Source organism: Neopsephotus bourkii, unplaced genomic scaffold (assembly GCF_033783945.1).
Source record: "Neopsephotus bourkii isolate Nb327-2 ecotype Australia unplaced genomic scaffold, CSIRO-AGI_Nbou_v1 NB_1491, whole genome shotgun sequence".
NCBI classification, from domain to species: domain Eukaryota; kingdom Metazoa; phylum Chordata; class Aves; order Psittaciformes; family Psittacidae; genus Neopsephotus; species Neopsephotus bourkii.
This window is the reverse complement of record NW_026901967.1, coordinates 220,615-229,586: the sequence shown is the minus strand read 5'-3', so window position 1 is coordinate 229,586 and position 8,972 is coordinate 220,615.

The following is an 8,972-nucleotide window of genomic DNA, read 5'->3' as shown; positions in this document are numbered from 1 at the left end:
ATAGAATGCTTTGGGTTTGAAGGGACCTTAAAGCTCATCCAGTTGCAACCCCCCGCCATAGGCATGGACACCTTCCACTAGACCAGGTTGCTCCAAGCCCCATCCAATGTGGTCTTGAACACTGTGAGGGATGGGGCAGCCACAGCTTCCTACAAGTGCATGTTAGTCCTGGTTTGATTCTTCTGTGGTAGGGACTCCCCCAGCAAACCATCCTTCATCAGAAACCTCACAGTGCAAAGCCTCTGGAGAAGGTTTTTTAGTGAGTCATATTGAAAAGATGTGACTGGATAGTTAGGCCATGATCAGTTATAGACTTTAAAAGTCTTAACTGGAAGCTAACTGAGGGCTAGATGGTGAATTAGCAGATCTTGGAAATAGCAGCATGGTGTGCTTTTGTTTCCCACTTAGGAGAGCTGTTGTGTATAACGTAGGTTGGAGCTTCCATACGATTGCTGCTTCTCCCTCATCTCTGCTGGGTACGTTCCCTGACTATTTTGCTACTAGCTTTCTAAATGGCCGCTAATAATAGTAATTCTGGGGGAGGAAAAGCGACTTTTGCTGATTTCACATAAAAGCCGAACAAGTAAAACCGGAAAGACTTCACCATTAACTCTTCAAAACACTCAGATCAACACAAAATTCAACTGTGGACCAACTGTGCTCAGATTATAGCCTCTACTTGCTTTTGTCCTGATAACTTGCAAGCTGCTGATAGGCAGTAGGACAAAATCCAGCTGGCAGCCATGTACTAACAGCATTCCTGAGGGGTTGATACTGGACATGATGATACTTTTTTAATACCTTTAATAACACCCTGAATGATGAAGTGCCTTGCATGGTCAGCCACTCCACTGCTGGTACCAAATGAAAGGGAGCAGCTGGTACACTGGAGAGCAAGGCTGCTCTTCAGAGGGTGTCTGACTGTCAAAAGGGCTGCCAGAAATTTCATAAAGTTCAACAGAGGCAAAGTTCTGCACCTGGGATAGAGCAACACCATAAAACAGCACAAGCTGGGGGACAACTGGGTGGAAAGCAGCTTTGCAAGGACTCAAGGTCCTGGTGGTCAGCAGGTTGAACATGAGTCAGCAGTATGCCCATCCTGAGCTGCATGACCACAGCTAGCAGCCTGAGGGACATGGGAGTTTCCCTTGCATTTGGTACTTACGGGACTTCATCTGAAGTACAGCAAAGACAGTAACAAAATGCAGGAGATCCTCAACATGGCACAAAGAGGATCGAGGGAGATGGAGCATGATGTATGATACGAAGCTGAGGGAGTTGGTTTTGTTCAGTCAGGAGAAAAGAGGGCTAAGAGGAGATCTTACTGAAGTCCATAACTGCTGTCTGCATTAGAGGATGTATACAAGCTAAGCTCAAGACTCCTCTTGGAGGTGCACAGTGACAGAAAAAGAGGCAAGAGATACAAGCTGGGACACTGGAAATTCTAGTTAGATGTTAGGAAGACCTTCTGAACTAGGAGGATGGCCAAACACAGGAACAGATGTGAAGGTAACTCAAGGAAGAATGTCACAAGCAATCTGATCTAAGTTGTCCCTGCTTTGAGTTTGGGGTGTGATGGGTTGGGTGGGCTGGATCAGACCACCTCCAGACCTCCAGCCTACATAACTCTGTGATGCTGTGATTGAATCAATTACTGCAAAATGCCTTTAGGTGAGTAAATAGGCCAGAGAAAAGCCCTGGCCATCCTGTGCTCCGACCAGACATGGAAATATGTCTATCCAAAGTATGGATACCCTAATATAATTTACTCTCTGCTAAGATTCAGCTGTGGCCTTCTCTGTATTGTTGGCTTTCAAGTGTCTCCTTCATAATCAAAGTACTTTTCTTCATATGGATTATTTTGTAAAAGCTTGCTACTTGCCATCTACACTTTTTACTTTGGCGGTATTTTTGACTCTCCATGACCTTTAAATTGTCAGCAAGTGCAACTCAGCTGATTAATAAGAATGATGTATTTTGATTCTTCATTCCACATCACTATCTAGTATGTTAATTGAAACTTGGACAGTCATGTGTCTATTAACATCATGCTGTACATATTTACTCAGTCCTGCTCCACCATAACAGTCCTCACATCAGTTTGCTGTCTGCCTGGATCATGTTTATCTCCAAGTTGAGTACATGCTGGGGCTTGGAAGTGTGAAAAAAGGGGGGTTCATCTTTTCTTGTAACTGTTCAATAACAGGTTAAAGGGAGCAACACTGCAGCTGCACTGTTTCTAGATGATATGCTCTGGAGAATTTCCTGCAGCAGGAAATAAAGAACCTGAAAGGTTATCAAACAATGAAAGAAAATCATACAGATTATGATTTAGTAAGAAGATACTAAAGGTTAAAAAGCACTAACTGTAGACATATGATGTTACTTCTCACTTTCTCATGTTTATTTTTCCCATGCCACCAATTTTGCTTTGCTGAGCTCCTTCTCTGTGATAAAACGCTTTCCTGATAGATTCGGACACTGATTCTCTACAAATCTTTGAAATTCATTTGATCAAATACTCCAAGAAGAGCTATATACCATCCCTCAAGTATTTTTATAATCTTGACCAACACATCAGTGACTAGGGATCAGCAAAAGTAAACTCTTAGGTCATGCTCCATCAAATCCCACCTGTGCTGCATCAAGCAGTTCATGCAGGGCGAGAACTGGAATGAATCTGCCATTAGAGGACAACAGAAAAGCAGTCACTCTACTCTGAGCTCTATCAGGAAACGGACAATGACTTTGCAAGAGGTGCCTCTGTACACTAGCAAACACATTTTTCTGTGTTGAAACTGCCACACAAATACTGCTGTAAGAGTAAATACTGTAAAAGGCTGGGGTGATGGGAATAAACTGTGTTGATTTGCATTTGCACCATGGGGAAACAAACGGCCCTCAGTTAGGTACAGATCCTTTGACCTCTACACTACCAAAACATTAGCCTAAGGACAGACCTACTTTCTCAAGGCATATCCAGGGTAAACAAAGAGACAAAACAGTAGATGACAGAATGAAGGCTGAAAGCACAGGAGAAAAGCCAAGAAAAACTGAAGTCAGGTGATTGTCAGCCAGTCAGGAGCACAGTTATATATATTGGGAGATTCAAGCATGGACACATAAGCCAAATTATTTGTGCCAAGCCTGAAGTGTGTTTGGAGCTGTGTTAAAGTTAATACACACAGCCACTGACTCCAAGAAAAGGCAGCTCTTGCAACAAGCCCACACAGCCTGGCTAAGCAGCATTGTCAAAAAAAATGGAAAGTCAAGGGGTGGCTCAAATGTAAAAGTCATCAGGAGCTGCACAAAGTTGAGAGAGGCAGGAAACCAAAGCCCAGGGTATGAAGTAGTATGTGTGTGGGGGTTGCCTTGCAAGAAGGCAAGGGATGCTTCAGGACAGCAGATCCAAAGAAAGAGAAACACACACATGCCTTCACAAAGAGGGATAAAACTTTCCTGTATTTGTAAATGGGATCCTACAACACAGAAGATGAACTTCCATATACTGACAAGTAGGTCTCATGTGACTAAGTAAGTTACTGAACAAACATGTACTGCCTGGAGCAATTCAGTTTTCTGGCAAATTGCAAGATCTATCCACCATTACAGGGCTGACTATGAGATGTTTGTACAGAAAGGCAGCAAGACAGTGGAGAATTTACCAGAATACTGCCTTTTTTTTCCTCAAGAAATACAACACAATGTATGCTACTGCACAGAGTGGTTGAAAACTGACCTACTGTGGGTGATTTGAAATTTGGCTTTACTCTACACACTGGTGCTCACATCACTCACAGAAAGAGCAAACAAAATTCATGCTTCACTTGGAGGGTTCCAAGTAATAAAGATTTGGTAGGTGGGACTACATGCACAGAAGTGGTTTATTTCCTGAAGCCTGATATAAAAGCTTAAGGCCCAAGCCTGTGACTATGACAGTTGGAATTAATTTCTCTTGTGACACCTTTCACCTAAAATCATTTGATGTCCTAACAAAAACTGACTAGACAGACTTCAGAAGTTCCTGAAATTGTCACTCCTACAAGACTAATGCATGTATGAACAGACCTAATGTAACTTCACTCTGGAAATATCTAAAAGGGGAGCAGATAACTTGGAGAATTACAGCTAATATTTATATGCAGAATTACTTTAGTAATAAGATTCGTTTGAAAGTAATTTAAAACCTGCCGAAATAATGATTGTCCATCTTTCTACTCTAATGCCTTTTACAGTTTACTTTCAGCTTAAGGCTTAATTAAAAGATTAAAGACTTTAATTTTTTATGCCATTTCTTTTGCATGCAAAGATGCCTGAAGACATGGATGTCATATACCAGAGTGCACTATGTAGAGTACAGAAGTCCTACCATGTCAAGTCTTCCAAGAGGGCACAGCCATCTACTGCAGAATATACTGTTGTTGATTGATACTGCATTTTTAATTCACTCAGAATAAATGATTATAGAATAAGATTGGGCTCCTAATGACAAAATACCAGGTATGTTACAATACTAAGTTTGTAAACAAGGGTAATGAACATATTTTGTTCACCTATCCATTTTTCTGGGAACTCAGGTGGATCCGAGAGCTTCCTAGACAGAGAAGGAAAAAAAGTTGAGTAATGGTATCAGTTAATTTTGGTCCATTTTGCACACAGGCATATTCTTGTTTGAAATGAAAACTTTGTCCATAAATTTTGTGTCTATGCCTTTATCAGAGAGTCTGTCTTAGCTCTCGTTCCAGTTTTACAACTCTGCTTTCTGAAACAGAATTTCCTGTTACATTGACAGTTATTGAGCAATGGGGGCATGAACAGAATTAGCTGTATTTTTAAAGTCTATAAAAGCTTGTATGTTCAAGAGACTAGCTAGGTAGCTAAATCTGTATCACCAAATATGAAGACACACATATCTGGAGATGGACTTTCCTCCTCCAAGCCAGAACACCTTATCAAATCAAACCACTGAAGAAAGCAAAGATAAATTACTAATTCCAAAAGTTACTGGCAAATCTCAGAAACATGTCTAGGTGCCTAGCTCCAACAGAAGGAAAATAGAAGACGTCTAAGCAAGATCTAGTTATCCAAATGCTTTTGGCCTTAAAAGCTATTATAATTTGTCTGGTACTCAGCAAATAACCTTACTGGCACTTTGACCTTCTTCTGTAGAAATAAGTGATTTGTATTTTTCTTAATGGACAGTCACATGAGAAGTAAGACTGAAAAGATTAGAAGTACCCTACCTTGCTGCTTACTATGCCTAAGGAACCTGTACCTCTGCATTTACTTCTGCTTGCAGCTTTAGACTGTTGGTTTTCCTTTATTCTGTGAAACACAGCAGCTTTATTAAAAATACACCCAATACTGTAGAAGGAAGAGGCCCCTGCACCTAAATGTATTCCAGTGAACTGCAGAGGATAATGCATTCTGCATTTCTTTATTCTTTCATATCTTCAACTAGAAATTAGAACTTATCTTGTGATATTAAGGTACCAGCAAAGTGTAATACTGTGCAATTTTAAGTTATATAGTTTCCAATGTGTGTTTTTCAAAAAAAAAAAAAAAAGAGGAAAAAAATAATAAATGCTCCTTTATGAAAAATCAATGTTCCATTTCACTTGAATCACATTTTCCAGATTTTCATTTTGCTCTAGAAATAATAAATAGCAATGTTTCTTTGCAGTGTAAAGTAACTAAATAAAATAACTGACCATAGGTTAACCTTTAAAGGCTTCAGTTCATCCAGGCACTTAAGCACTTGCCTAAATATAAACCCTTAAATAAGTGAGTTGATCCAGCAACATGTGTGAGTTGATTGAGTACTTGTTAACTATCCTGAAAGAATCAGAGCCACAAGCAACCCAGCCTAATGGAAATAACATGCGGTAATGGTCAGCCAGATAGGTTTCCTGAAGGTGATGCAGCCTTAGTTGTAGGAATTAAAATCCATTAAATATTTATGATTTAAAACAGTACACAGCATTATCCAAAACAGACAAGAATGCGAAAAAAAAAAAAAAAAAAAAGGATCAGTAATTTGTTTGGCTTATGGTGAATAAGCCAAAGCTAATGGGAGCCCTCAGAATACTGCAGAGGTAAAAGAATTTAAGCAGAAAGAGGCCTTGCTTTTTATCTTCTCTCCCCAGGCCCAAATCAAAACAACCAGGAAAATGTCATTCTGACACTTTGACAAGTAGTATTAACTACCCAAACACAGGCAAAAAAAAGAGTCAACAGAGGTACTCTCAGTCACACATACATAGGACTAAAACCTCTTCTGCAGACAAAACTTCCCTTTTGGAGGTTTGAGGGTGATGATTATCACCCAGAACAAAACCAAAGTCATTCATCAAGCTTTTTAAAGAACTTGACACTGTGATGCATTCACCTTCACAGCTGTGCCTGTATCAAATACCATGCTATAGGGGACATCTTTGTATTCCTCTTCCACTTTACTAGAGTCTTTCTTTGGGCTCCAAAAATGAACCTGCAACATTCCAAAAGACTCCATCTCAAGTTACAAAAGATGCTACAGGATCTGCAGGTCCAGATTTCCAATTCTCTTGTCTCAAATCTCCAACCTGTTTTATGTTTGTGATGGAACTATGAAGAAAGTCTCCTGAAAAGAGGCATTAGACTGTGTCGCTTTGAACACTGTGCTATGGACAGGAAATTTGCTGCCTCTTAGTAAAATATGGAAAAAAAGGCAATAGAACTTTACAACAATTTGCACAACTGCTGTCCTGCTCATTTTTCACCTGCTGCTTGTGCACAGCAGAGCTCCCAGCTAGCTAATATCAAATTGGAGCAAACCTCAACCACTGTAAACTTAAACCGGTGTGGTCACTATCAAAGAGGTGATATATGTGGGGGAAATAGTGTCTTACTGATTTAGTAGTGAAACTGATGTGGCCTAATACATATGTATGACTTTACGGGATAAAAGTAAAAGGAAAATGGCACTGAGGTGCACATGCCTTTTGGAGGACCAATCCCCCGTGCGTCTTCAGCTGAATAAAGCATACCTACTTTACAAATTTAACGAAGTTGTGGAGTCTATTCCGCTATCAAGTAGTAAGGTATTCAACTGCTTTTTTCAACTGCCTTCAAAGCTGGCCAGGGATACTGCCTAGACACACAGATAAAATTTTCTGATTTAAAAAGACAGACAATACATTTCAGACTTCAACAGAACAGAAAGCAAAGCAAGTCTCCTCGTACTGGCCTTGTGCAGCCTGTTTTTCTGCTTTTTTCTACACCCACATCCATCTCCAGCATGGGACTTACAACCGGTCTTTTGTGAGCTCATTATGGAGGAGAAAGGAAGCTACAGCCAAACCAACACCCGCACTGACCTGAAAGCAGCGAGCAGCCTGAATGCATCAGAAGGCACACTGCTGTCCCCACTTAGTGAAAATAAACTGATAAGCCAGAAGGACATACACATATGGATGTAACTACATGTATATGCACATGCATTTTATTTCAGTTTGACAAGTAATTTGATCCTCACCCACTTTAATGCATAAAATTAAACTGGCTGTATATGCTACACACAGATTAGCAAGAAAAAAGAAAAATTTCAAACCTTCTAACACATAAATATGCTGCTGTTCATACAACACACCCTAATAAATACACAGCATACATATGACTGATATGTGTGTGACGTGTAATGCCCATGGGATCCTCAATTATCTTCCTGACCCTTGGGTCACTGTCACCTCTTTTAACAGCCCTCTCTGGCTCCATGAATCAGCTCTGGCCATGATTTCTAACCTACAGGCTTGCTAGAGTACATTGCAGGAACAACTGGGACCAAATGCTGTGGTTGAGCTGTAACTACATCAGCAAATTAATTTTAAAATTAAATACCGATTCTTCTTGATTTAATTTCATATTTTATTAACAGAGACTCTTAAACGGCGTTCATAAATTCGTTTCACCTGCAGTAAATGCAGTCTTAAACTATTCTTAAATCTGCCTGCTCTTACCGACTGTGGTGTCCTAACACCAGGATCAACGAATGCTTTGTGTATACTCCCCTCTAGTGGATGCAAAACCCCGAAAAAACTGCAAAATGAAAACTACCAGAACAAAGCAAGGCCATTTCTCTAGGAAGACATAAATACTAAGAACAATTAATAACGAAGGAATGGTGCCCAGCTGTCCTAACATCAGCTCAAGATTACCAGGAAGAGTAATGGACATCTAGTGAAATGCTAAAAACACAATAAGCAGAAAACTGACATCAGAAAAAGTCTTACTGGATTTATAAACATTTATTTCATTGCTAAGCAGGGGACTCTAACAATATAGTCCTGGGGATTTATTTTGTGAACCTTGAGGAAATGGTCTGGGGAGAGCAAAATGTGTCATAAGTCATGTTTCCAAAAGCTATGTCCTTGAGAAATTTTTCAGGTGAAGGTTTTAATCAGCTTCACTGCTATGTAATGGAGGTAGGGACCACAGTGGTGCCCCAGCATTGCTCTTGGTGGAAGATAAATCCCATCTTAACAGACTTTACTGAACAATATGATCATTTGAAGAGGTGTAACTGCACCAGCACAGCTCCTCATCTGCAGGGTCTGGTGTAAGTGATAGAACTGTTAATTATGGTAGTGTTAAATCTGTGAGAGTGCAGCTGCATCCAGGAGAGAGTGCAGCTCAAGATTGTCCCACACAAGCTGTCCAAGATGCTGAGCAGGTCCACCAGTGGCACTGCCATAGCATTCCTCCTTTCCCAGTACCTCTACAGCACCCTGCACTGCGACTGATGCCCATCACCATGTTCCCCTCCACACCAGGAAACCTGAACCCAGCCAGCACCAGCTGTGGTGCCCATCATCCCACTCCACTCCAGTGGAAAGACACCTGCACTAGAGACAACACCTTGTGCCACGCCTCACCATCCTCCTGGACAGGGACCAGTAGCCACAAAGGGCTATGCCCCACAGTCCTTTTACCACTGT